This window comes from Betta splendens, chromosome 3 (genome assembly GCF_900634795.4).
Source record: "Betta splendens chromosome 3, fBetSpl5.4, whole genome shotgun sequence".
In the NCBI taxonomy this organism is placed as follows: domain Eukaryota; kingdom Metazoa; phylum Chordata; class Actinopteri; order Anabantiformes; family Osphronemidae; genus Betta; species Betta splendens.
The window spans coordinates 14,927,329-14,952,903 of record NC_040883.2 but is presented as its reverse complement, the minus strand read 5'-3'; the positions used below and the strand labels follow the sequence as shown (position 1 = coordinate 14,952,903).

Genomic DNA, 25,575 nt, shown 5'->3' with positions numbered 1-25,575 from the left:
GTGCTTATACTGAAACACGGCTGGGAATGAAAACACAGCTCTTAACAAGAGTGAAAAGCGTTTTTGATACATGGGTGTACATGAACCATGAGGTCAGAAAAGGAAACCATTAGTGAAAAACTCAGCATGTTGATAACACACACACACACACACACACACACACACACACACACACACACACACACACACACACACACCAAACCATGCATGAACACTGTCCCTCAATTTAAGTAAGAGCTCCATCGTAGCCATTAAAGTCAGATATGGACGCACCCTTTAAGCCCTTACTCTCCTTCTTGCTGGCCTAATTCCCCCTCAGCAGTGGATAAGAGGGATCAGAAATCCATCCATATGCATGGCCAACTATCTGTAGAGGGGATGTCAGGTCTCAGCCTGGCGGGCTCTCTCAAAGTACTGGTAATGACACTTAATGAAAGCTATGGAGCCCCGAACTGAGTGGGAAAGCCCGCGCATGTGTTCCCTCAGCTCCCACCCTGCATCCAGACGTCATAAATAAACAAACGTCGTGCGTGAAGCGTAGATGTGCTAGTTCCCTCGTGCCTCTCATGCTGTTTCGTCCACTTATTTATCTATTTATTATTATTCCCTGGATCACTGGTTTGCTTTCAGTGCACCTCTGTACTCCAGGCTCACTGCAGGATTTTTAAGTGCTGCAAAACATTAGTTGGACTCCGCTGCGGTCACCCTCTGGCCCCTCACTGCATCGGGTTCTCAGCCCGTCACTGGTCTATACAAATACACAAATATGAGCCGTAGGAGCGTCCAACATAGAGCAAACACACCTTTCAGCGCCAATCAAGCCTACTCTCGCTAATGGATCAGCACACTTAACTTTACCCCATCCGGTCCTAATCAATGTAGGTGGTGATTCTTTAAAGTGGACTACATTTGCATAAATAGAAGACTCCCGTGATGAAGGCGATTTGGCTGAAGCCAAGAAAACAAGTGTAGTGAGGGTGTTCTGGCTGCAGCGATGCCTGTGCTCAGACAGGTAGCGAAGCTCTAAGTAAACAGAGGGAATGAGGGGATAGAGGGGCTCTTCTTAGCACAAGCCCCTAATCAGTACAGTCAACACATGGCAGATTGGGTTCACATCTTCCTCCCCACACTCTCGCACCACCTCTGTCCTTCAACCACCACAATCTTATCCCTTCAATCAGCCCACATTTCCCTCCTTTCAATTTGAGGGGATATCAGGCAGGTATGTGTTGCAGGCAAATGCTAGGTAACATAAATCTGGCTTACTCTAAGGGGCGGGTGGTCTTGGCTGAGAAAAATTAGAAGGCTTCTACTGTGAGATACCATTCCACCAACACAACCGTTACTCAGGCAACACCTAAAACTCATTTTATTTAGAGAGTAACATACATTTTTACAGCGGTGCCTGAGTGACATGTTTACTTAAGGCATCCTACTGTAGTTTGTATTGGTGAACACAACAACTAACACTTGTCTGTCTGTCTGTCTGTCTGTCTGTCTGTCTGTCTGTCTGTCTGTCTGTCTGTCTGTCTGTCTGTCTGTCTGTCTGTCTGTCGGAGAGACTGTCCTTGTATCAGTTGGGTGAAAACTTTTTCCAACTCTACAGGGAGAGGAGACCTCATCCAGACCTGCATCGTGGCCTCTCATCACCGACTCCTCTTAGCAGGGCTCAACATCTCCCAGCCATCTGCACAAATGTGTCCTCGGTGTTAACAAGCTACAGCCATCAGCGGAGGCAGGGCCACACAGGTGGGAGCGACGCGCGCTGGCCCGACTGCAGCGGGGTAGAGCGGGGGTCACGGTGGGCGCAGAACGAGAGGAGTGCTAAACATAGCTGTATGTAGAGTGTCTGCCCTGTGAGAAGGACAGAGCTGGGTTTGCATTAGCAGCAGGACCCAGAGGCCCAACCCAGCAGGGGGTGGTAGACTTCAAACACTGATGTGCAGGCTGTGCGGGCTCTCGGGCCACTGATTTCACAGTCGGAAAACACAGACCATTAGTCACACAAACATGCTGAGGCCTATGCTAATCCCAGAACAAGAAAAATCAACATGACAGCCAATAAAATCATGGGAGTTATGCTGCAGCTTTGCTTTTCAGTGATACTGTCTGTGATGTGCTAGTGAGTGTTTGTATTGACCCATGTTTCATATGGGCCACTCCAGAAACACTCATGCTCCGTCTGAAAGCTTGCTGCTTTGTCACTGACTCGGTCTCTGGAGTCAGCCACAGCTAAGCAGAAAACAAACTGAGAGGGGCTCGTATGGATTTGCTGCCCGTGCTTCGGTAGCAGGCGCTATGACAGTTTAACACAGTAAAACGATCAGAGCCCAGGTCACTAAATCACAGGATCTACAAGTTGTTAATGTTGGAGGATGCAGAAAAAGGTGGCTAAAGAAATATATGCTGTAGTGATTTGTTTTGCCAGAGGATAAGTCTTCAACATCCTGGGGCACGGCAGGATCTTTGGTTCACAGCTTAGGGTTTGTTACATCACTAACGGCCGAGGGGAACGGTGACGTCACAACGGCACCCTGAAACCTTCAACCACTGGAAATCAGCAGCAGGACTTTCCTGTTGAGTTAAATTACTAATTAAAGACACAATCAACACAATCTGTTGCACTTGATTGAGTTGAACACATAAAATGCAACAAAATCATGATATATATGCTGAATACTGAAGAATTAAAGGCAGAAAGAAGAAATATCTGACTAAAGTAATCTGGTCTTCAGTTTTAAAATTGTTAATCATGATGAAATACCTTATTGGTAAACTTTAAGGTTTAGTGGTGTTAATGGTCTGTTTCTGAGTGATAGCCTAACATATAAAAATGAAATAGCGCCACAATATCTGGGGGTTTGAGTGTATTTTCTCAGTATATACTTGGATCTTCTCTTCAATCCCCTTCTCATCAAGCTCAGCTTTAAGTCGCCTGACCTCAATTTGCTGAGCTTCCACACCCTCCTGCAGGTGGAGTCGTTTGTGCCGTACGTGCACGCGTGCACACAACCACACGCATGAACAAACAAAAGCTTTAGCATCAGAGAATGAAGCACAAAAATATCTCTTCTTTCTTCAATTTCTCCTGTTTTGTAAAGACAGATGAGCTTGATACTTTGATACTGTTTTTCTGCTTGGAGCAACGTTAGCATATGATAAAATGTGAATTAACATAAGCGCTTAGGCCAACATTGGGAAGCATCATTCATTTAGGTGAGGTCATCAGTCGGATGATGCTACTAAGTATCACAGTTTGGATTTGGCTAAATAGCTCTATCTGTTTTCTATGAGGGCTGCACCTAAAGACACACCTTTTTTTTTAATATCACTTTACTGTAGACTTCATTTCTACACGCGATTGGAAATTACAGACTTGAAAAAAATTGGTGCCTTTCCCTGGCTACCGTGTTGTCACTCGCTTTTCCAGCTTCTGCCCCACAGCCATTTCCCGTTAGTCAGGGAGATGGAGGCTGTGAGCACACCACCACCATCACAATGACCTTTCCACAAGCCCAGGGAGCACGCAATGCAGAGGAGAGGCAATAAAAGTAATGAAAGAAGCAAAGGCAATTAAAGTGGTGTGTGTGTGAGGGGAGCGTGGCGGAGATGAGCCTAACTGGAGGCAACCCTGCAATGCACTACAACTCCAGATCCCCCATAATCCCTGTGTGATCGCAGGGCAGCCCTGGTGTGCTGCTAGTCTGATCACCGTCTTGCAGCATTCACCATCTAATCCATGCAAAAGGACAGGCAGGCACTGTGGACACACACACACACACACACACACACACACACACACACACACACACACACACACACACACACACACACACACACACACACACACACACACACACACACACACACACACACACACGTCTTACAGACACATGCACATCTCTGCACATGCTGCTCCAGTAATTATTATAGGCTGCAAACAATGTGCACTGCACAACAAAGTGAGGAAGTACTAAAAATAATTTACAAAACAAACACATTCAGGCACAAATGCACGCACACGCTCACACATGTTCATTTCTAGAAAATGAGTTGCTCTCCTCCTGCCCTCTGCAGCGCAGTATTTCCTCGCGGCCAGTGAGAATCATTAATGCCCTTCCTCTGATGCAGCCACACAACCAACAGCAATTATTTCTAAAAGCAAAAAGTGAAAACAGACAGGGAACGCACAAATATACACGGCACATAATCATTATTTTTTTGTTAGGCTGGATGTGTGGGGTTGAGGAGGTGGCAGCAGCTTGGACTTCATTTTCTCTGGCGGAGTTTACTGACCGCAAAATGACAAGGATGCGTTTCCTAAACCAATTACGAGGCTGCAGTGCGGCTGTTGCCATGTGCCACTGACAGCACTTAAGGCGGCTGATGCCGGGACTTATAGATGAGCCAGAGATATGCTCTCAGCACAAAGTCAGCAGATGTACATATAGAAATATAAACGCACATGTACAGCCACACATCCATAAAAGCCATGGGACCGTGGAGCAGGGGGCAAGAACGTATGTGACGCCTGGAACAGTAACATATGAGGGCTCCAGTGTTGGGGCCTGTGAGCAGGATCTAGCTGCTCGTATGAGAAACCATTAAAGAGCGCTGCACCACCAGGCTTCGGGTTTGGAAAAGACCTCATTATCTAATCAGCTTTAGGAGTCTAAGGTATAGAAAGGGCAGAGCTACATGACTCCTCCTGACAACAGAATCTGATTTTGTCTGCAGTGTACAATTAGTGAACAGGGGGGGGCTACGACTCTACTTGAGACAGGCTGTGTGATCCAAGCTAATGACCGGAATGCATGGTGCCCTTTCTTAGCCCTGGCTATCTTAAACTAATACCGTTGTTAACAAAGCGGAGAGGAGACTTCTCGTTCTTCCCATTATTTAGCATCATGGTAGCAGGGCGCTATCTGGTCCAAGTGCTGGTTGAACAGGAGACGGCTGGTGGCGAGCTCGGACGCTGGAAGCATCGGGCACAACAGAGAGCGGCCGTGTTCAATCTGCAGCTCACCGTGTGATTATGTGCTGGTAGCTTGTACTTTGATCATCCCTCTCTCCTGCTGCTCCTCCCTCTCCGCTGCAGATGGAACAAAACATCCATAAATTACTAACACGCTGGACAAGCTACAGTGATTTGACTTCCAGACATAGACTAGTCTGAAGGTCCCTTCACACCCACACGATTTAGTTCAATTCAATCAAACTCAAGTTCTTTTTCCCTCTTGGTGTGGTTTGTTTTGTCTGGTGTGACTGGCACTCGAGTGCTCACCAAAAGAACCACACGGGACCCCCAAAATGAGGTGATCTCGATCCGCATCATCTAGCGAAACTTTGGTGCGGCCCTCCTGGTGAGAACACAGTTCAATAAAATGATGAATAATAAGATTAATGCTTCACATCAACATCACATCAAAATTGGTCCTCTGCATTTAATCCATCTCCTGGAGGAGCAGTGGGCTCCCAAGGCGCCCAGGGTTGGTGGAGGACACACCTGGAGCCCTAGTGGGCTTGAACCTGGGACCTCCTGCTTTCAGGGCCAGTGGGTTCTCCCCACTGAGCTACCAGGCCACCAGCAAGCAGCAAGTTCTGTTTGTTCAATCCAATCATTTAGTTTTGGTTCAAATCCGCCTGAAACACATAAAATCATCGCATCGCCTTATGAGACACACAAACTAATATTTATGGTGGCTTAATTGTAACGGTGCTCTGCAGCTCAATGAGACACAGCATACAGTCCTGCTGAGAAAGGCGGCTCTGTGTGCTCATCTTCATCAGTGTGAGCGTTTCACACAGCACTAAGTTTAACAATCATTTTCCATCTCAAGTCGGTGTTGGAGATTTAAAGTGCATAGGTGGGCAGATAACAGATACGCCTTATATGCATGAAAGAGATCAAATTGGGATTAAGGAGATTAATTTCTGATGGTAATTGGTAGAGAAACTTTTTCATCAGATTTATCTAAGTTTCCAAAAGATGTGAAATGTGGTGTGATTTAATTTGCTAACAGATGAACGGTTGGTAAATTGCTGTGCTTCAGGCTTGTGTCCCTTCGGTTGGTGTAAAATCTTATATTGTCAGATTTCATGACTTGAGAAGGTCTGACTCATTTCTCTTGGCTTCCTTTGGGGTTAAAAAATAATTACTAGTTTTGAAACACAAATTTAGACTGAAACTAATTCAATTTGTGAGCATGGCTGGAGGGTGACTCGGAGTGATGTATAAACGGTTGTAGTTAGGATTCAATCAGAAGACAAGCATGGAAGAAGGATGTCTCCTTCAGAGGCTTTGCCATGACCTTGGAATTCACAGTTAAGAAACTCAGGTGGGGTCACACTTTCGATTCATTTGACAGCCTGTGTCAGCGCTGATGTCAATGCCTTACCATCAGAAATATTTAAAACCTGGAGGCTAAACCCCCTAATCACTGACTCTACAGACATTAAATGCGGCCTCATTAGATAAACTAAAAACAAATAAAGCTTTGGAAGAGTTCAATTTGGTTCTAGTGTAAAATGCTGAAATCCTTTTTTGAGTCAGGCATCTGAATTAGCATAAACACTTGTCTAAACTCATGACATTTGTATTTGTAAAATGTGTTTGGCTTCAGCAGAAATCATACATATGGAATTATATGGATTGCTTAATTGCAGTATATTGCAAAATATACTGAATTAAAAAACTAATTAAACTAAATTATGTTATTAACATGTTGTTATTGAAAGTTAACCAAACAACTCAAGTGTAAAGTGATTCTAATCTTTGCCTAAAAAGCCAACAGTGGCACGATTACGTGAAGGAAAGGGCAAAAGATTTAAATCGTGATAAGATTCAAGCAGATAAAACATGCACAACCGAACCAACTGTGTGTTTACAGAGCAGACACCGAGACACTTACTCCAATCAATATATTGATGTTTTGTAACAGGCCCTAAATGACTCAGGTTAGAGACTACGGTGCAGAAAAAAACGTCTCACAGCTTCTGCCTCTGCATTTCATTCGGCACGTACCAAACATGAAGTAAGTTTGCAAAATTAAACCAAACTTGCAACTGTAGTAAATATTTTGTTGATTCAAATGATACTGATGCTGTAACAGCAGGCCTTGGCCTCAAACCTCTGTTTTGAATTCAATAATACTTGTCTTATTAAAGCTGTTCTTGACTCTGTATCTCCAATATTTAACAATTAACCATTAAGCACAAACAACAAGTAGCAGTGTTGAGGTGATTATTCCATTTATATAACATGATTAGCTTAACATTGATTGATGGTTTTGGGATGTTATATGAAAACAAAAACATTCTGGCTGTCAAGTTTATTCTTATTTGCTTACTTATTATTCTTATTAAAGGTTGAAAATAATAAATGTTTTCATTTTGAAGTTAGCATTTTGGTTTATGCTAGCAACATTTTAGAGCAGCATAAGGAACAGAGCTTCTATCACAAAGTTGTATGTGTGTGTGTGTGTGTGTGTGCACGCTAACCACCACTAACCAGGGCCTATTTACTGCCAGGTGACTCAAGCAGCTAATTAAATACCACAGGGCAAGCTCTGCGGCCTCTCTCCCTCCACAGCCACGGGTCAGAGCCTGTACGATCTCACAGTTCTAAGGAAAAGGAAATATTAGAGGGGAGGCACAAAGCTGAGGCTATAAGGTAAGGTAATAAACGCTGAACCTTAGAGAGCAAACCAGAGGGGAAAGCGGATTTACAGATAAGCAGGAAAATATAAGAGGAACACCTTCTCCCAATGTGCTGTGTCATGCCGACACACGACACGCGTCGCACACGGGTGCGTGTGTGCATGTGTCGGGACCTGCTGGTGGCGAAGGCCCGGAGCCATTCCAGTGCTCACCTCCCGCCTCCACTGACAAGGCGCAGTAACAGCTAATCGATGTCCAGTGAATTCCCCCTGCACCTCCTTCACCAGGCTGATCAATATACTTGGCAATTAGAATCCCCTATCTGCATGGCTGTAGGGACCTAGGGGTGGCCGGCCAGCCCACAAACACCCAATTTAGTCTTCAGCCTATCACTTAATTACTAAATCCTCCCTAATGCCTATTGGCAGGTGGCGGGCGAACTCACAGCAGCTCCCGTGGCTGACTGAACATGAGACCTTTAGCAAGGTGCTGGTTAAGACGCCGCTGTCCCCACTTCAGGTGGCCAGTTAAACATCTGATACCACAGCAGGCCTCGACCTGAAATGATCCACCTATTGAGCGTCCGGCCCACACGGTCTCCAGAGGGAGGGTGTGGAATGGAAGGGAGGAGGAACACAGCAACATCTACGACACGTAGCGTCCGCTAACACCTCTACCTGCCACTGGTCAGCTGGTCTGTAACATGAGATGACAGCTAGTACTGAAATGTGACGTTTGTACAGAAGCGGCCTTTCTTCTATCAGCCAGAGAGACTCCATTCAGCGTTTCCCCACCTGAGTGAGGCCGTGCCCAGTCCCTCTGGGTTGTATCAGTGGAGGAGCCCTCCACCCTGCACCTCCATCTGCGTGTAGCTGTCACAGCGCGCAGGGTTTTCAACCAGAACCATCTGTCAAGTGCAGTTGTTCATGTACCACACTGAAATGAGACGGCAAAATGAGTGTAGTGTGTCACATTGTGTGTCTGTTTAACTGTGTGAGGGGAGAATGACTCATAGGTGTTACCGGATCAAATGCTCCAGCTGCTCCCATCTCCCTCTCCATGGTGAACAGCCTGCAGGTCATGTACCGCTGCCTGTGATGGTCCACCTGTAGATTATCCCCTGCTTCCTGAAGGTCCTGCTGCTCTCAACAAGAAAGCAAGCACTTAATTCACGTAAATACGACATTTGGCAATAAAGAAAATTATTGGACCTCCACCTAGTTGTTTTTGGGTTTGTTGGAATCTGGATCTCTGTACTGGGCTGACACACCTTTGCATGATGTACACTCTACTCCTGGATGCCTTGGGCACACTGCTTCGAGGCCTGGGGGAGAGAGAGCGTCGGAGTGAGCGAGCACACAAACACACACAGACACACACAGACACACACAGACACACACACACACACACACACACACACACACACACACACACACACACACACACACACACACACACACACACACACACACAGAAGCACATCCCTGTCACTTCCCTGTCACAAACCCCTGGAAATGGCCCGGGGTGAAGTAAGGATAGGTGCCCTGAGCTTTACAAATCCTCGTGAAGGACAGAGCAGAGACACGCCTGCTTTTTTCCACCCGCAAGCCATCCCCACACCTGCTGCATTGCACTCACTCAGCTGCCTGCCCCTAATTTGGTATTTCCACAAAGATGACACATGTATCAGGCAGAGCAGGAAATGTACTGGGTCGGCAGAGAACAGCGTCGTGACAGGTGTCACCTCCAATCTACACAGGCCTGTGTCTGATGTGTTAACTATTCAATTAACCAGCACATCGCACTGAGTGGGTGCCAGCACCTAATTACCTATGAGACCTCACTTGTGAATGGGGTGAAATGCGTGCGTGCATGTGTGTGTGTGTGTGTGGTTGACAGGTCACACATCATGTTACTGTAAAGGTTTTTTCTCACTCTAAACCACCTTGACATTCACACAGAATACACTATGTGGTTTTGAGGGGGGGGGGGGGGGGGGGGGGGGCGTTCGCTTCCTCCTTCCTCCCAGTCACTTCTTCTTCGCCTCGGCTCCAGACAAACACTGTGAGGAGCACGGCTTATTGCTCCCAGTAAAATATGAGCGCAAACATTAAATAAAAATAAAAACTCTTATTATTTAGCGATGTTTGAAAATGACTCATGCCAAACGAGGCCTCTTCATTTCGCACCATTAAAATAACGAGGTGACACTGAGCTCCGCTTCCATGGCGCCAATGTTGACACCCATCAAGACAAATCTATATTTCATGGCCACTTACAGATGTATAAATAGCCAAATGAGGTGCACTAACCATCTATAAAACAGCGCTAAAATGTTGCCAGAAGATGGCGAGTGTCATGGGCCCGTTGAGGTGGTAATCAATCTGGGGCGGGGGGGGAGAGAGGAGTGGGCCGCATTGCGTGGCACGACGCAGCGCAGCAGTAAATCACATGTGCACGGCACGCTCGCCCCACTGACACGCAGCCACTTCAAGTGACACGGGGCCTGCTCGACAGCCTGATGGATCACCACACTACACTCCATTAAAGGCAAGCGGGCACGACAAGCACTGACATAACAAACAATTAGTCACTGCTGTGGGTATGGGCCTTACATGCCGGGGGCCTGCCCGGCGACGGGCATGACCTCCTTCCTCAGGACCGAGGCATCGGGCCTCTGGTTTACTGCTGTAAGAGCCAGATCACTTATGATTATAACAAAGCAGCCAGTCATTAGAAAAAGTCCCCGTATCTCTGCACGAACCCAGACACTTGGATTCAAACTGCAATGAACAGTTCTACGGCTAAATACAAAGGCTCTTCTGCTGCGCTGGGTTCATTATCATCTAACATTACTGACAACAACTTCTTGTCTCCCACAAAATGAACTCCACAATGAGCACGATCAATACCAAGCAGATAGCTGATAAATTAATAACAGCAAGGCGCAAACAAAGGCAGCGAAAAGAAGAAACGAGTCCAGAAGTAGGTTTCAAACCACACGGCAGCAGTTGAGAGCTTGGCATCATAGTGACTGACTCGCAGGGTAATAGAGCAGAAGACAATGTTTAGTAGGACAATGACGGCATTTGTATGAATCCTAGGGTACACGGACATATTTAGACAGGAATTGTATTGATCCTTTTGACTTTTTCCTGGCGAGCACTACTCAACGTCCTCCTTCAACATACAGGCACTTGTAAACATACAGGGGACACTTCACAGATTCCAGGAGCACGAGCGCCGGACCTTGTGCGCTGCTTGTGAGCGTTACACTAAGCTTACACTTCATGTTACAATAGCAAGTCATACAGTAGCAGAACTTTAGCCCGGCAGCAGGTTAATAAGAGCTTGTGCCAGCAGGAGGACACTGGAGTTCAACAGTATGTGGTGCAGAATTTATCTGGAGGAGGATTAGTTAGTAAAACCAAGCCAGTTTCTTTTCTTTGTGGGTCTTCTTCAGAAATTACCATTAAACGAGTAATAGCTTGACATTTACCTGTTTTATTAACTACATATTACTGCAATCCATTGATTATATACACTACTACCATACAGGTAAGAACTTGTAACGTGTACAGACAATTAACTGTGTGAGAATGGGCTCCATCACAGAGACCTGGGCACTGAGGACCTGTGTATTTGAAGTATTTTTACTTATGGCTCACTAGAAAATGAGTGTGAAAGTAAGTATGTGGGGAGCTGCACCTCCACAATTCAATCACAGATGGAGGTGGTCTCCCCATCAGACCTTTAGCTGTCTCCGCTCCTATGGGGGCCAACACCCATTATTTATCATACATACATCTCTCCCTCAGCACGACTTTTCACTCTAGTCTCTCGTGCTCCGAGACAATCTTTACTCTTTGCCTCTACAGGCTTGTGTGCACGCGCTGAAGACAAATCCACCGATACTTGCACAGGAAATCATGCAGACGCCACACACTCAGACAGGTAGTACATCAATACAGACTGCTGTTTATCAGAACGTCGATTCATCAACTAGACCATGTGGTCCAAGGCTTTTCTACAACGGCAAAGCTCCGGTCTGAATTTATCTTGCTGCCTCTGAAGGATCCCCTCTTGCCAGGCATGATAGCCTATGATGATTTCACTGTTGAGACATTTCTTACCATGTGTCTCGTTTTATGGCGGATGTGGCCGTGATCAATAAGAATCAGTAAGGTGGACCTCCTGATAAATATCTGCAAAAGGAGAGGATCTTGACCAACGCTGTACAACCCGATCAAACGTGAGAAATGACAATGTGGGTCAGAAGTCTGTTGATCTTCTGTCAGGTTCCACATACGCTTTAACACACTAAACAGATAAAGATAAGATTCTCGGCAGCCAGTTATTTTTCCCTACTTTCTGTTTTCAACTAAATGTACAACAGCAGGAATGTGACTGTTTAGCTTCTGTGCTACCTTTACAGTACGTACTACAGCACCTACAAAAGGGGATCAACACCTACAGCACAGTCATTGGTAGGGATTCAGAGACGTGTGTGTCCAACATCCCAAGCTGCACTGCTACTTTAATGCCACCAGCTCGAGTGCACATTAGATTATTAGACTCCAGAGTACAACATCCTAGACTGGATACTTTTTTTCCCTCTGGCTGATAATGTATTAAAAAAATAAAGCATGGTGTAACAGATGTCTCTTGGGGTAAAAATAATAAATCACACCGACTTGCAACGTGGTTGAGAAATATGCGCCCACAAACACACCCACATGCACAAAACACTTCAGTGATTCATTTACTCTTTTTGTTCCAACTGAGCAGCAGGCAGGCAGAGAGGAAATGAGACAGACAAATGGGGGAAAAAGCGATTAGTTTGCATTTAACTTGCAAACATCATTAGGGCCTCCGCACTAATTGTGTTGTTTTAAACAAGTGAAATCTGATAATGACTTCATTAGCGGATCAGGGTAATGATGACTCCAAGGGTTTAGAGAGAAAATACTTAGACAGAGTATATATATATATATATATATATATATATATATATATATATATATATATATATATATATATATATATATATGTCTGCTTGAGAGTGAGTGTAAAAATACAAAGGAACGGATAAAAATGCACCAAGGCTGAGTCACCGTTCAATCACACACATAGCTGCACACATAAAATGGAAAGAAAATGATGCATCTGGAAAATGCACCAAGAAAAAAAAAGCCTGGACAGGAAAACCAGATCAAAACACGAGAACACAAGGCGAGAGGTCGGCATGTATCGCTTTCTAAACGTGTGTGTCCTCTCTGATGCAGGGGGACTGCTTGAGAAGGGAAGAGGTCTAATCCATAAGACGGCAACTTGCTGCATGGCTGCATACATTACTGTATCAATCAGTGCTAAGCTGCAGTGTAATTTTCTAACTCCCTATTTCTCTGCCTTCCCCATCACACACACAACACCCCATGGCTATTTCTGATGAGATTCCGAGCTAGAGAGAAGGAATAAGGGTGAGAGGGGGGAGGGTGTTTATGGAGCAACCTACCTTCCTCTCTTCTTCTATCCATCCGGCACCCTGATTAATTTCCAACCAGATTGCTGGGCCAGCAGTATTATTAGCATAAAATTTCCATGGATCAAACCCAGCTATGAAACCCTTTCATCAAGCTGCTTGTCAAACACAAAATTTCAAATCTCATTTTGTTTCTAATATCATTTTCAGACTGGGGTGTGATGGAGAGAGGAATCGGGGGCTACGGTGTGAAAAGTGAGAGGTTGTCAGAGAGGTGGTGGGGCTATCGGAGAATTGTTATTCCACAGACAAACGGAGTCATCAATCAAAATTAAAACGAGCACCGGCTTCGGAATGAGATTTTGTAATAGTAGACAGGCATGCGCATGCGCACGCACGTGGGCACGCAGAGAGCACATTAGCCAAGGTCATGGCTTTGTGAGGGGCTGGGGAGGTGTCAAAAGTCTGTACTCTGGGACTAAACAGAAACACATGCTCAGCTTAATCGCTAATCTTTTTCAGCTTGAACACAGCAACGCTGTCATGTATTGGCAGATCCCAACACACAACACCAGAAAATGTTTGTCAGTGAGCTGCTCCTTGACAGTCACATAACAGTAAATAGTTGCTTTATTAAAATGTGCAGCACTGTCACCGGTGCCTGCTTCAAAACTCCTCAGTCCAACATTAATTATGAAAAATAAGAAAGGTGAGCAGCGGGGGGTGGGCGTTATTTTATTAAGAGTGCAGAATCAATGCAATTTAATCAATCCGAGCTAATTAAAAAAAACTATATTGTGAAACAATCAAGGTGCATAAACAAGATTAAAATAAATGAAGTGTGCCAGGAGAAAAGTGCTCTAATTAAATGATACAAATTGTCATTCCAGCGCCGTGTGCTATTTGTTGACACACTGAAGAAGAAATTACGCCACGCCTGACCGCCCACACCAGGCCCATAGCTACAGCGGCTTCAGCAGAGCTCATTACACCGAGGGTGCACGCTTTGGTTCTGACCAAACAGCTGATTGTTCACAGGTTTAAATTGTTAAACAGGATAGTGTCTTACTGTATATATTAGGTCTAGTTTGTCTATACAGAAGCTGTAAGCATCATACTTTACAACTTTCAGTCCACCCAACGACTTCTCTCTGTCAGTGAACTCTGCTGAGGGGTTAGGGACCACACTGCTGAACTGCCAGATACACATGGGGGGAAAAGAATAATAGACACCAAAAGTTCTAGGACACAGCAGTGTTGAGATGAATGAGTGATCAGTGAGGAAGATTAGGGACGCACACAGGAACACAAAGCTTTCTTGCTTTTTTTCCCCAAATCCTTTAAGCGGTTTGTGGCATCAGGCTCAAGTTTGTCCCGCACACACTAACACATTTAATGTTCAGTGAATTGTTATCACTTATCAGGAATAATTACTGCACGATTGTGCAAGTGTGAAATTGAACAGAATCCCACTCCATATAATTAAAGGAAACACTGTGAGCACACAATAACTAAGAGGCCAGGAGAGCGTGAACGTATGGATACAACCGAAGGCAACCGCCACCTATTATGTTCCTCCCGTGTCTGAACCTTGGCCTCCGTTCCAACCTGTGGAGCCCTGTCTGGGTGTTCAGACCTTCCTTGCAGGCTACTGTACCCCAGCTCAACCTCCAGGCCAGGTTAAACTGTAAGATGGAAGACACACAGAGACTAATGCCAGTCACCTCCAATCGCTTTTCTCTTCCTGCTCGTAGTTTTGTTTGCTGACGTGTCTACTTTTTCTTTTTTTCTACTTGGATGAAAATGACGTCCTACGGTGAATCGAAAGAAACACTGTATAAAGCAATTACTAACAAGCCCGATGCACCTCCCCCTCTTTTTCCCTTTGTGTAGGGAGGGGATAGAGTTGGGCCAAGTGCCCTTCAGCAAAAATGAATTTTCCAATTTCAGTTAGTTCTTCCATGAATAAATAAACAAATGAATAATTGAAAGGAGCAACATAAATAAATAACATCACAAACATTTCGCCGGTACTCATAAGTATTCTGCAGATAACTCGAGCTGCATGCTAATGATAAAAACAGTACATGTAGCAGGCTGAGATGCATTATTCACCGCTCTGGTCTAAGCAAAATTAAATAAATAAAAATATCTCAAGGAACTCAAAACACCCTCTCAGCATTGAAGTGACAGGCCTGTCCCATTTATAACACACAAGGACAGTGTAGAAAAAACAAACAACTGACCAGTCGGATGCTAGAGGGAATAAATAAACCAGCAGCAGGCTGGCAGTCATTGACAGGATCTCCAAAATTTCAGCAAGTCGTTAAAAGGAAAAAAAAAACACTTCTAAGTGCTGGGAGAGAAGTTCTGTAGTAGAGGAGACGTGTGACAAGTTGAATTCTCATTCTGCAGATAGCAGGTGAGACATTTACAGTTATTGTCAATAAAGTCTTGCAACGGTTTATAATATATATCAGTAAAGACGCTGACATTTCAGTTTTACTCACTTAAGTTAGAGCACGCTGGAGTTCTACCACAAAATAATTCTTTACTTCGTTCATCAGTAAAGCGCAGCAGAGGGCTTGTAGGGATGTGCTACACGGAGCAGACACATTAGATATGGCCTAGATGTGGTCAACAGAACAGGTGGAGGTAGTGTGATGCCAGCAGGAGCTCGAACAAGCCCCACAAAATGACTGTGGCAAACAGCCATGGTTCAGGTGAATGGAGGCCACCAAGATGATGAACTTCCTATTAGAGGCTTTTTAAAGCTCTGTGAAACAATAGAGTAAAAGCACAAGGACCATGTTTTAACACATTCCGTGGCCTTCCATCACCAGCAAAACAAAGTAAGCAAATAAGACTTTCTAAAGGAGCAAAGAGTATAAAAAAGGCCATGTATTTATCAAGCTGCAAAGGTAAAATAAAACCGCGTTAACACATGGACTGGAGTGTCCTCGGGTGCAAAAAGGTGTAGTCACAATAAACATGCACAGCATCCTACGAGCAAATCTAAAATCTAGACAGATCTCCATTCCACGACACAACATTCTAAAAAACAAAGGCCTCATTCAATCACAGCTGAGGCGGCGGCCTACAAGCACGGGCAGCAACGGGGATTACGAGAGGGCAATATTCAATGAGGAGCTAAACAATGATTACTAATCTCATTGTATTAGAATAAAGAACAGCACATCAGAAAACACGAGGGAGAGCTGCCCTTTGTCCTCTGTGTGGCTCGTGCTCTGCAAAACTCATTAAGGGATACTGTTAACATGCTTCCGAAGCACAAAATGTTAATTAAAAACACAAGGCTAATATGCATTTTAACGCCACGTTTTTGAGGACTGTGGAAAAAAAAAAATCTCATTTCCTTTTCGGTTCTGCTGATTGCAGTGTGATGCCGTGCTGAAGTTAATTAGAACCCCGTGATCTGATGTGATGAGGGGGTGACTGCGTCGCACCAGCTCCCCTCTCTCACCCCCGTGACTGCAATCACCCCGAGCCCGCTCGTCATTACTGCCGTGCGCCAGGCCGTTTAATCCAGAACCATGGTCCCACCTGGCTGCTCCCTCTGGCCTTTCCCTCATATCCTCCACGCCTGCAGCGCTGGGCCGAGAGGCGGAGGCTCCTCCCCTCCTGTAGACACAGAATCCAGAAGGTCAGACACTCCCTAGATACTCCCCGTTCATCAACAGGTCATGTTCATCTCCCTCAGCCTACCGTGGAGCTGGACCAGCAGAACATGACAGCACCGGGGGGTTATTAATGCATAGAAATCAGCGATGACAGGCCGCAGGAGTTCAGCATCAGTCAACGGCCCGATCGGTGATTTAGAGCAAGTTTAGAGTGTACGGTCCCATTTTTAGAAGCACAACCGAGCCTCTTCAGTCTAAGAGACCACGTGACGTAAAGGCCTGGAACAGTGTTGGCTCCTCAAGTCACAGGCCAGCCTCTTGACATTAAAATAACACGTCTTTAACAGCGCTGATAAGTTTTCAACAGAAGACACTCAAAGAAGGGGACTATTTTTACGAAGTAACAAACTCACCCAGTGACAGGATCAGCCCATAAAAGTCTATAGGAATAAAATGAACAAGTGTTTGCCGGGTGTGAAAATATACTGCAGCACGCACCTCTGCAGACCCTTCTATTAATCAACCTGTCTGCAGTTTGTTTTGAGAGTAATCCCGTCCAACCACCAGAGAAGCACTCAGCAGTAAGTGGTGCTTGGCTATGCTTTGAAGGCCATGGTTTATTGCCATCCCAAAGCACAGCAAGCCTGTGCTGTAAAAACACATCATCTCAGTGCTCAACACTTGCCTCTAGTTACACTCTGGCCAAAACACACTGTGGCTGCAGCAGTTAATGCAGCCCTCTATTCCAGCCCGTTTCCTTGTTTTGTCTGAGGCCTTCCTCCCGTGCTGCCTCTTCCTTCACACTGATAGGCCGTGACAAAGTTATCTTTAAACACCCAAGGACAATCAAGGTAATGACAGTCATGTTATGAATTAATGAAACGCACGTCCCAAGACCAGCTGCAGTGATTATCATGTGCTTTGGCACCACTCAGACAGCTGCATTTTGCTTTCTTGCATGTTAAACCTGGGGCAAAAGACACAGACCAGCCTTTCATTTACTACTTTATGATTATTACACTGAGCTTGTGCTTCGCAGCTAAACAAAATGTACAACATTGAAGTCGTTGGCAGAGCTCAGAGTGCAGGATCTTGAGTGTTAGATGAGATGCAGAATTGACCAACCTAATGTGAACTGACACCACTTAATCAATAATAGCTACACCAGAGACCACACGCACAGCGCTCTGTGCCCATTCATGACACACACTTTGTGTATGCAGAAATATTTGTGCTTTGTATTTATGTGTCAGATTTACGGAATTTTCTCAGAATGAGCAAATGATCTTCCCACATCCTGCGTTCATGCTGATGCATTGCTTTTGTTTATGTACTATGCATCGCTTCCTTTCATTTAAGTTCCTACTCTGATTAAAATTTAACCAGACCACAGATACTTAATGAGATTTCCCCGCCTTATAACGGCAACCTTTTATTGCAAGTTGGGAAAGTACAGTATAATATGCCTTTAGTGTTGATGCATGCAGATGTGTTGTAAAGACACAGGTCAGATTAAAGAAGAACTGAGAGGCTGAGTACATTTTAAATGTGTGGCATCTCCTCCCAGGAGGATTCAATTTGACGTCTGGATTACTTACTCCGTTGGGACGATGGTATGTGTGAATGTAACGTTTCTTTCAAGGATCCAAAGATTCGCTGTTTTCACCTGCACTAGTGATAAAAAGAGCTTCTGACCCACATCTTAAAAGTAGCATATGTGGCACAGCTGCAGCTCGTCTTAAGGCATTTTTTTCCCATGAAAAGTGGGAGGCCAGCAGGTCAAAGCACGAAGGCCCACAGCACTCCCAGCTTTTTTTGGGTTTCGTCTTTGAGCTCAATCAAAAGAAAGGATGAACTGAAGCCAAAAGGTACACATGAGCACTTATTTGTAGTGGCAAACCTTTCACTTTTTACTGAGGAAAATGGTCATGTGGATATGTGTGCATTGGTGTGTGTGTGCTTGCCTTCAGTCAGTAGAAAGGCCAGTGACCTTTCTTTGCAGCTCTTGCCTCTCATCCTCCAAGAGTCTTTGGCTGTCTTTCTCCACCTGTAGCTGAGAAATCGTTTCTTCGTTCTGCCTCTTCACCTCCTTCTGTTCAACACACAGAAAGGGAAGAGGGTGCAGAGGTGGGGTCTGCGGAGGATTGAAGTTGTCTGTTTTTGAAGGTATCAACGCGCCTTGCTTTTGCATAATACACATCACACCTCATACATGGTCCATTAGCAGGTTACAACAAGGGAGCTGAGCAATAAGCGGACAAGTTATAACTGCAGCAGACACACAAAGACATACAGGAGCCAATATGCTTCTCTTTCACTTCCAGGTAAGGGCTGGGGGTCCCCGTGAGGCAGACCCAAGTGTGGCTGCATTTAAATCTTTTACTGGACTGACATGTGTAGCCCACAGAGAGCAGAAGAGACAATGTGCGTGTGAGTGTGTGAAAGAAAGAGAAATACCGCATGAGATAAACACAGGGAAAGGCTGAGAGAAGGACTGAGACGGCAAGACACCACACCCTCCTGCACTCCCAGACACTGATTTATAATTTTAATATCTCTAATTTCCACAACAGCGCCCATTTTCCAAATGTCATTTTCCAATTTATGTCAAACCGTGTGACCATTTTTCTTAATACAGCTTATGACAAGCTTGGTGGTAAGGCGGATATGCAATTCAGATTGAGTGTTTTACAGGCACAGCAGCAGACACACTGGGGTGTTTGTGTGTTTATCTTTATCAGTGTCTGGTCAGTATTTTGGAGGGAAAGGACCGGGAGCAAAACACACCAGAGAAAAATTGGATTCGCTGCAAAATATGTGCCTTCAGGGAACCGAACCATAATTCTGTCATAAATCTAATAATTATAGTTATCATAATAAGAATTATGTTGGTGGCAACGATAATGTATTAAAATATGCATTAACATTAAGAGCTTGAAATGGAATACGGGCTGGCTTTATGGCCATTACATGAATATTGATGTTAATTAAAACAGAACCTCCTTTTTTATGTAATACTCTATCTTGTTGTAATAGTAAGCGTTGGACACAGTATTGAACCAGGCGGAGCGGAAGCCATTACTGGTTGGTTTACCAGTTGGGGTGGGCCTGTGGAACTCCGCTTGGGTGTTTCCGTGTCAGACAAGAAGTCCACAGCGGGGGGAGAATGCGAATGTACTGTAAAGATCTACTGTAGAGTCAAATGACAGAAATAGGCATTTCTGTGTTGACACTTAAGAAACAGAGTTAACCTTTATCTAAACAATGCAATACTTCTGCCAGGTAAGAAAAGTCCTTAATTCCTTCGTATTCTCCACGTAATCATTGGTTCCCCTATATCACAGTGAATAACCTGATATTTTACTTGTATCAGCTTTCACCCAACAATAATTAAACAACAAAGATAAATAAAATGTACATCGAATCATTATTAATGTAAAGTGAAGCCATTTGAAAAGAGGCCCTTCTACTGTATCTGACCCCAGGTTGTCTGACCATTAACATGGCCAAGGTATCTTCCCTATAATCAGAAGGTGTAAAGGTCCTGCTCTGGCCAGAAACATGCTTTTAGACCCATCCTGTACATGAGCACTGGGATCAGAGCCCGACCCGTCTGCGGCAAACTGTTAGGACTCGCTTTGGCTGCTCTAAACTTCCTCACCTCTATCCTTCTTTTCCCCTCTGAGCCAAACACTGATCGACTCTCTGTGAGTGGCGGCCTGCCAGCACATGTTCCCTACTATAGGGGAAGGGGGGGGGACAGAGTAAAAATAACAGGAACAAGTTGTCGGAAATGAAATTTCAATTCATCCAGTCCCTTTATACACTGGTGCGAAAGCCTGTCGTTGAGAGGGAGGGATCAATAGTGTTTAGACAGCAGGGCAGATTTTCTAAGCGCCGGATCAATAGCAAGGAGAGAGGAAAAAATACCCTGGCTTTTCTTTAGCTGTTGTAGTAAATACGAACAAATCAGTGGCCTTAGGCTAAATGGATTGACCAGCTGTTTCCAAGTTCTGTGTTGTAAATAAAGATCCGTTCTGAGGTGTGTAACTGAGGCCCAAAGGCGAGACTGCCACTGTTCGGGTCGGCCCTGCGTGGCCTGGACCACACAGGTGTCCTGGCCGGGGACTGAAAGGGCAGGAGACGGAGGAAAGACGGAGCACACCGCTGATCACCTACAGTGGATGAAACGCTGCCACCTGGTCATATGTTCTGAAACTAGCGGATTTTACCGCTGCAAACAGAACTGGAATTAAACACGGTGAACGACTTATAGGAGGTTTAGAATTAAAGCCAAGCTTTAGCTCATTAGGTCATGCAGTGAAGACAGGTTTGGTGCTGGGGAAAATATCTTCACGAGTAAACGGGGCTGAAACGCTGACAGGATGACTGATTGCCCGCTTGCTTTGCCTCACCTCTGGACTTATTAAAAGGAAAACACCATAGGCCAAGCTTTCAGAAACGTGATGGGTGAAATTCATCGCTAAAAGCTCCTCTGCCCAAACATAACAACACATCAGAGCGGACGAGAAGCTCTCGCCATTACCGACTGCGTCCAAACACGGCGAGAAGATACTTTAAAAGGACAAATGTGTGTGGAAAAGGACGGCTGCATGGTTCAGGAGGGGGAGAGGGGGCACTGCTCTCTGGAGCCGATCACCAGCGAACAGTCCTGGTTAAAGCTAGGTAAAAAAAAGCACTCAGCCTAAACAGACAGAGTAATGCTAAACTGCCTTCGGTTGGCATTGGGAGAATACGAGTGCAGTTTGGTGGTATTACTGTAACAACTGCACAAACAGATCTGCCAAACTGTACTATCACACTGATACAACAGACAGATACTTGACAAGACTAGATAAACAAAGCAGAAAGACATGTTGTATGACTCATTTGAGAGCAATTTCACGATGTAATTGAGGCTGTGTGTGTGCGTGCGTGCGTGCGTGCGTGAGCACCACCTTCCTCTGATTAAGGTGACCCTAAAGACTGTGCACTTTCTGAATCTCAGGCTGAGCATCGGAGGTTGGAGCGCAACTCATTGGCTTCCTGAACACATTACCTTAATGACGCTATTCTTCATGCCTCAAACACATTTAGAGATGGAGCAGTTAAGGCGTCTATTAAGACATTCAAATGCCTCCCCCAGCTATTTACGCGCTGCTCTAGCACAAAAGGGTGGCTCGAATTACGTGTGACAGCGCTAACTTGTTTCTGCTCCAAACAGACAAAAACACACAGACGAAGTCATCATGCAGAACGGTCATTAAAAATTTAGATTACAGCTTTTTTACTCTCCTGGAAATTCTCGTCTTTCTGCTTGATAATAGAACTGTTTTTCTTTGAACATTAAGGTCTTCATTATGACACATTGTGATGCCTGGAGCCTGCTCGTTCTCCTGTTCCTGGCATATGTGCAAACGGAGCGACTGAACCAGAAGCTGGATCATTAGGCTGCTCTCCGACTCTGAAGGACGGGTGGCTGTTCGCCTCATACGTGATGAGCTGGGTGATGGTTGCCCGTCGGTGACATCAGCCGTAACTAAACACAAACAACCCATAAAGACTAATAGTACATATCACTAACATGCAATGCAGGAAAAGCCTTTGGTTCCACAGTGTTATTGGCCTGGTTTCTGTTTAACGGGCTGCATATCTGAGTGAATGGTCAACTTCAACAGCTCCATATTCTGGCCTTCTTATACACTCCTGCCTCTGTTCGGTGACATTTGTGGTATTCTTGGGAGGAGATGAGGGCTATCGAGACTGTTTATGTTTCTAGCTTGTACAGAGTCTTCTAATGTGTAACACAGGGCACTTCAGTATTCAGACGCCTGGGGCTATTCTCTAAGTGGTCTTTACTTTGAAAACACAGGTGCCCTCCAGGGGTTGATGAGTGGTGTGTGTGTATGAGGAGTCAGTAAGCCAGGAGGGCAGATAAAGGAGGCCCATGCAATGCTCTGAATAATATATCCATACATCATCAGTCCATGTCAAACTTTGATTCAGTGTGGTGGTCCTGCAGAAACCACCGTAGTATTATCTTTAATAATGCAAGCTGGGATTAGGTGCTTACTCTCTTTTGATAAATATGGGCAAATCAATTAATTCCACTCACACCGCCCCCCATTGCACATGTATGAATCCAACATTGTACTTCGCTTTGTTGTTTTTGCTCCGTGAAGCAGGACTGAATGGTTTAGTTTTCATGTTGTTATTCTAAATGAAAACTCAGTGTAGGGAAGATTTGTTAGTACCGCAGAACACTGTAAAGTAACTTCAATGTTGATGTTTGAAAATCTAATGGGTCTAGAAGGAGCTCATAAATTAATAATATAAACTTGTGTTTTCTTGGCTGTGGGTGCATAAGAAAAGAAATATTGGTGATGGGAATTTGTTGGATGGGTTTGACACATCTCTCACTAAATTTACCTCCAAGGCAACCATGACCAAGCAAGAACATGCTTAATAAGGCGTCTTGCAATATTAAGATGCAGCCGTCATATACATTCAGTTAATTTTAGTTTAAATAAATGATTTTGAAAGATATAAGTGTATCGCGCTGATAATCACAGCATTAAAACCTTTGTCCTTTAAATCGCTGTGTGTCGATAAAGTCCACGATTGGTCAAGTTTCATTAATTACTACATCAGTTTACAAAGGTTACCCTAACAATACGATTCATCTAAAAACGGATCGCCACTGGTGGCAGTAGCACAGCAGATACCATATGTTTCTGGCAGTGTCACAGTCTTGTAGGTCTAATTAAGCCGAATTCAACAAAAGGCTGCATGGGAGGGAACAGGAGAAGAGAGGGTGACCCAATTAAAACCATATCAAAACTTAGACTCTGTCTACGGTTTGGCTCGTGCACATACGAATGGGAAACCTGTGAAAACAAGGAGAACAAGCTTTATTAATCCCCAAAAAGCCTGGTTGCTACATTAATATTCCTGCCTAATGAAAGCCCCATTTCTTCCCCATTTCCCTGCACTTGTCACTGTTCATAAATATTGTCTTATTACGAGCATCATGACTTTTTTTTTCTCCAGATATACAGAAAAATTCAGCACCAATTACCACATTGACAGGTGAAATGGGAACACGCTGAGAAGAAATGAAGGGTTGCCATGGTAACGTAGCCAAAGAATCAGACTGTATGTGTGTGGTCATGTGACCAATATCTGGCTGAACTGCTGCTATGCCCGGGCCTCAAACACCAAAGGACACTTAACCTCAATCTGTGGCAGCAATCGCAGGCCCATCCAGCTGGATTTATTTGCTATTCTGTCTGCAGGTCAGGCTGACTGTGCGTCTGCTGCTGCAGCTGCAGACGAACCCGGGACACTCTCAAGCCCTCTGTACCCTCAGTCTGTCCTAAAAACCAGAGCGGTGCAGGGAAGCGGAGAGCACCTTTGTGTATGGGTGGAAAAGCATGGCTCGTGAACAGACAAGGATTAATATGAATGAAAATGACTTGGATTAAACGTAATACACAGTTTTAGATTTGGCCAACTCGTATGACAGAATTAAGGGTTTAAACGATAAGACAGTAGATTTTAGAACTACAGTGGTCTACAAGTGCAACTACTTGAGGTTTTATTAGTGTGGACAATAAATTAGTTATAGTTTTATCATATCAATAGACCTAAGTGAAGTTCATTGGTACTTTAGCATGAAAAAAAATCCGTTATCACATTTATATCTGGTGAATGTGTTTATATTTCAGTACAACTAATTAAAAGTCATTCAAAAGTGAAATGCATCGTACAGCAATGCAGATGTAGCTGCGATAATGACACTGGAGTGAAGCGTGTGGACCAAAATTATACAAATAAATAAATAAGCTCAAACAAATGGGAAAAATCATCCCACCAGAGCAATTATGGATCTAATCAGAGGTTTCTGCATGAAGGTACAGCTCTCCTATCTTGCTCCCATTTGCATCATAACACAGTGTGCAATATTAATTTCCGAGTTTACTGCTTATTGGAAGTGCAAAGTATGAAAAGCCATTAAGGCCCCAAATAGGAAAGCAATTTGCTGTCACATGGATTCGGCTCTATTAAGAAGAAAAATCTTGTTAACCATTTGGAATTAGAGTCATTTGGCAAAAGGCATTCTGCCGCACTCCAGTAAAATAAGTAATTATGCTTCTCTTCCTTCTACGCCTCTTTCTTTCATTTGCACAAGCAATGCAGGGAACGGTGGACGGGGAGAATGAGTTGATGCAAAGGTAATTAAAGTTGTTGGCTATCTGTTTGGTTAATGTAGAGATCAGGCCACCTGAGAGCCTGGAAGGCGAAGCGAGATGAGAAACACATCAGTTTTTCTTTCTGTGTCTACCAGCCCCTGGCTAACTCTCGTCTGGTCCATATGTCACCTATTCCATTCGAGCAATCCACAAACTAAGCAGGGAACTATCCGTATAAAGAAAACTTGAGCTGCCTATTCCTCTGAGCTTATCTTTTTCATTTTGGTTCCAGCTGAGTAAAATCTTGTTAGTGGTTCTCGGTTGTGTGTAGCTCAGTGTTTAAATTAAATCATCACTGCGGGCCCAGATGTCTTTGATTACACACCTCCTACTTGCATAGCAACACAACATTCTGTCACATGTCCTGTATCTCTAGCCTCTCATTCGTTGATTAATTTAGTTTACTTTTACTTTTGTGGCTGCACATTAGCAGACACAAAGGAAACAAGTGAACACCTCCAAACATACGGTCCTGTTTTGATGCCAGCTAGGGTCATTTGGAGTGAGCCGGCTCGATAGATAACCTATCCAGCAGAGGCTT

At 44.5% G+C, this 25,575-nt stretch overlaps 1 long non-coding RNA gene across 19 annotated transcripts in view; it reads right to left on the bottom strand.

Moving 5' to 3' along the window:
- The window catches only part of LOC114852348 (uncharacterized), a 93,120-nt gene that overhangs the window by 9,925 nt on the left and 57,620 nt on the right, over window positions 1–25,575 (bottom strand). For 8 of the 19 annotated variants that reach the window (XR_008694286.1, XR_008694277.1, XR_008694276.1 and 5 more), the window contains 4 exons: window positions 8,877–8,983; window positions 8,682–8,798; window positions 8,454–8,595; window positions 5,027–5,643 (listed from right to left, as the gene is read on the bottom strand). This is a non-coding gene — a long non-coding RNA (uncharacterized LOC114852348). Of the gene's footprint in view, window positions 1–5,026; window positions 5,644–8,453; window positions 8,596–8,681; window positions 8,799–8,876; window positions 8,984–16,705; window positions 16,790–25,575 lie in introns of those variants that run through there. The other 11 variants (XR_008694283.1, XR_008694289.1, XR_008694293.1 and 8 more) reach the window with 8 other exon arrangements.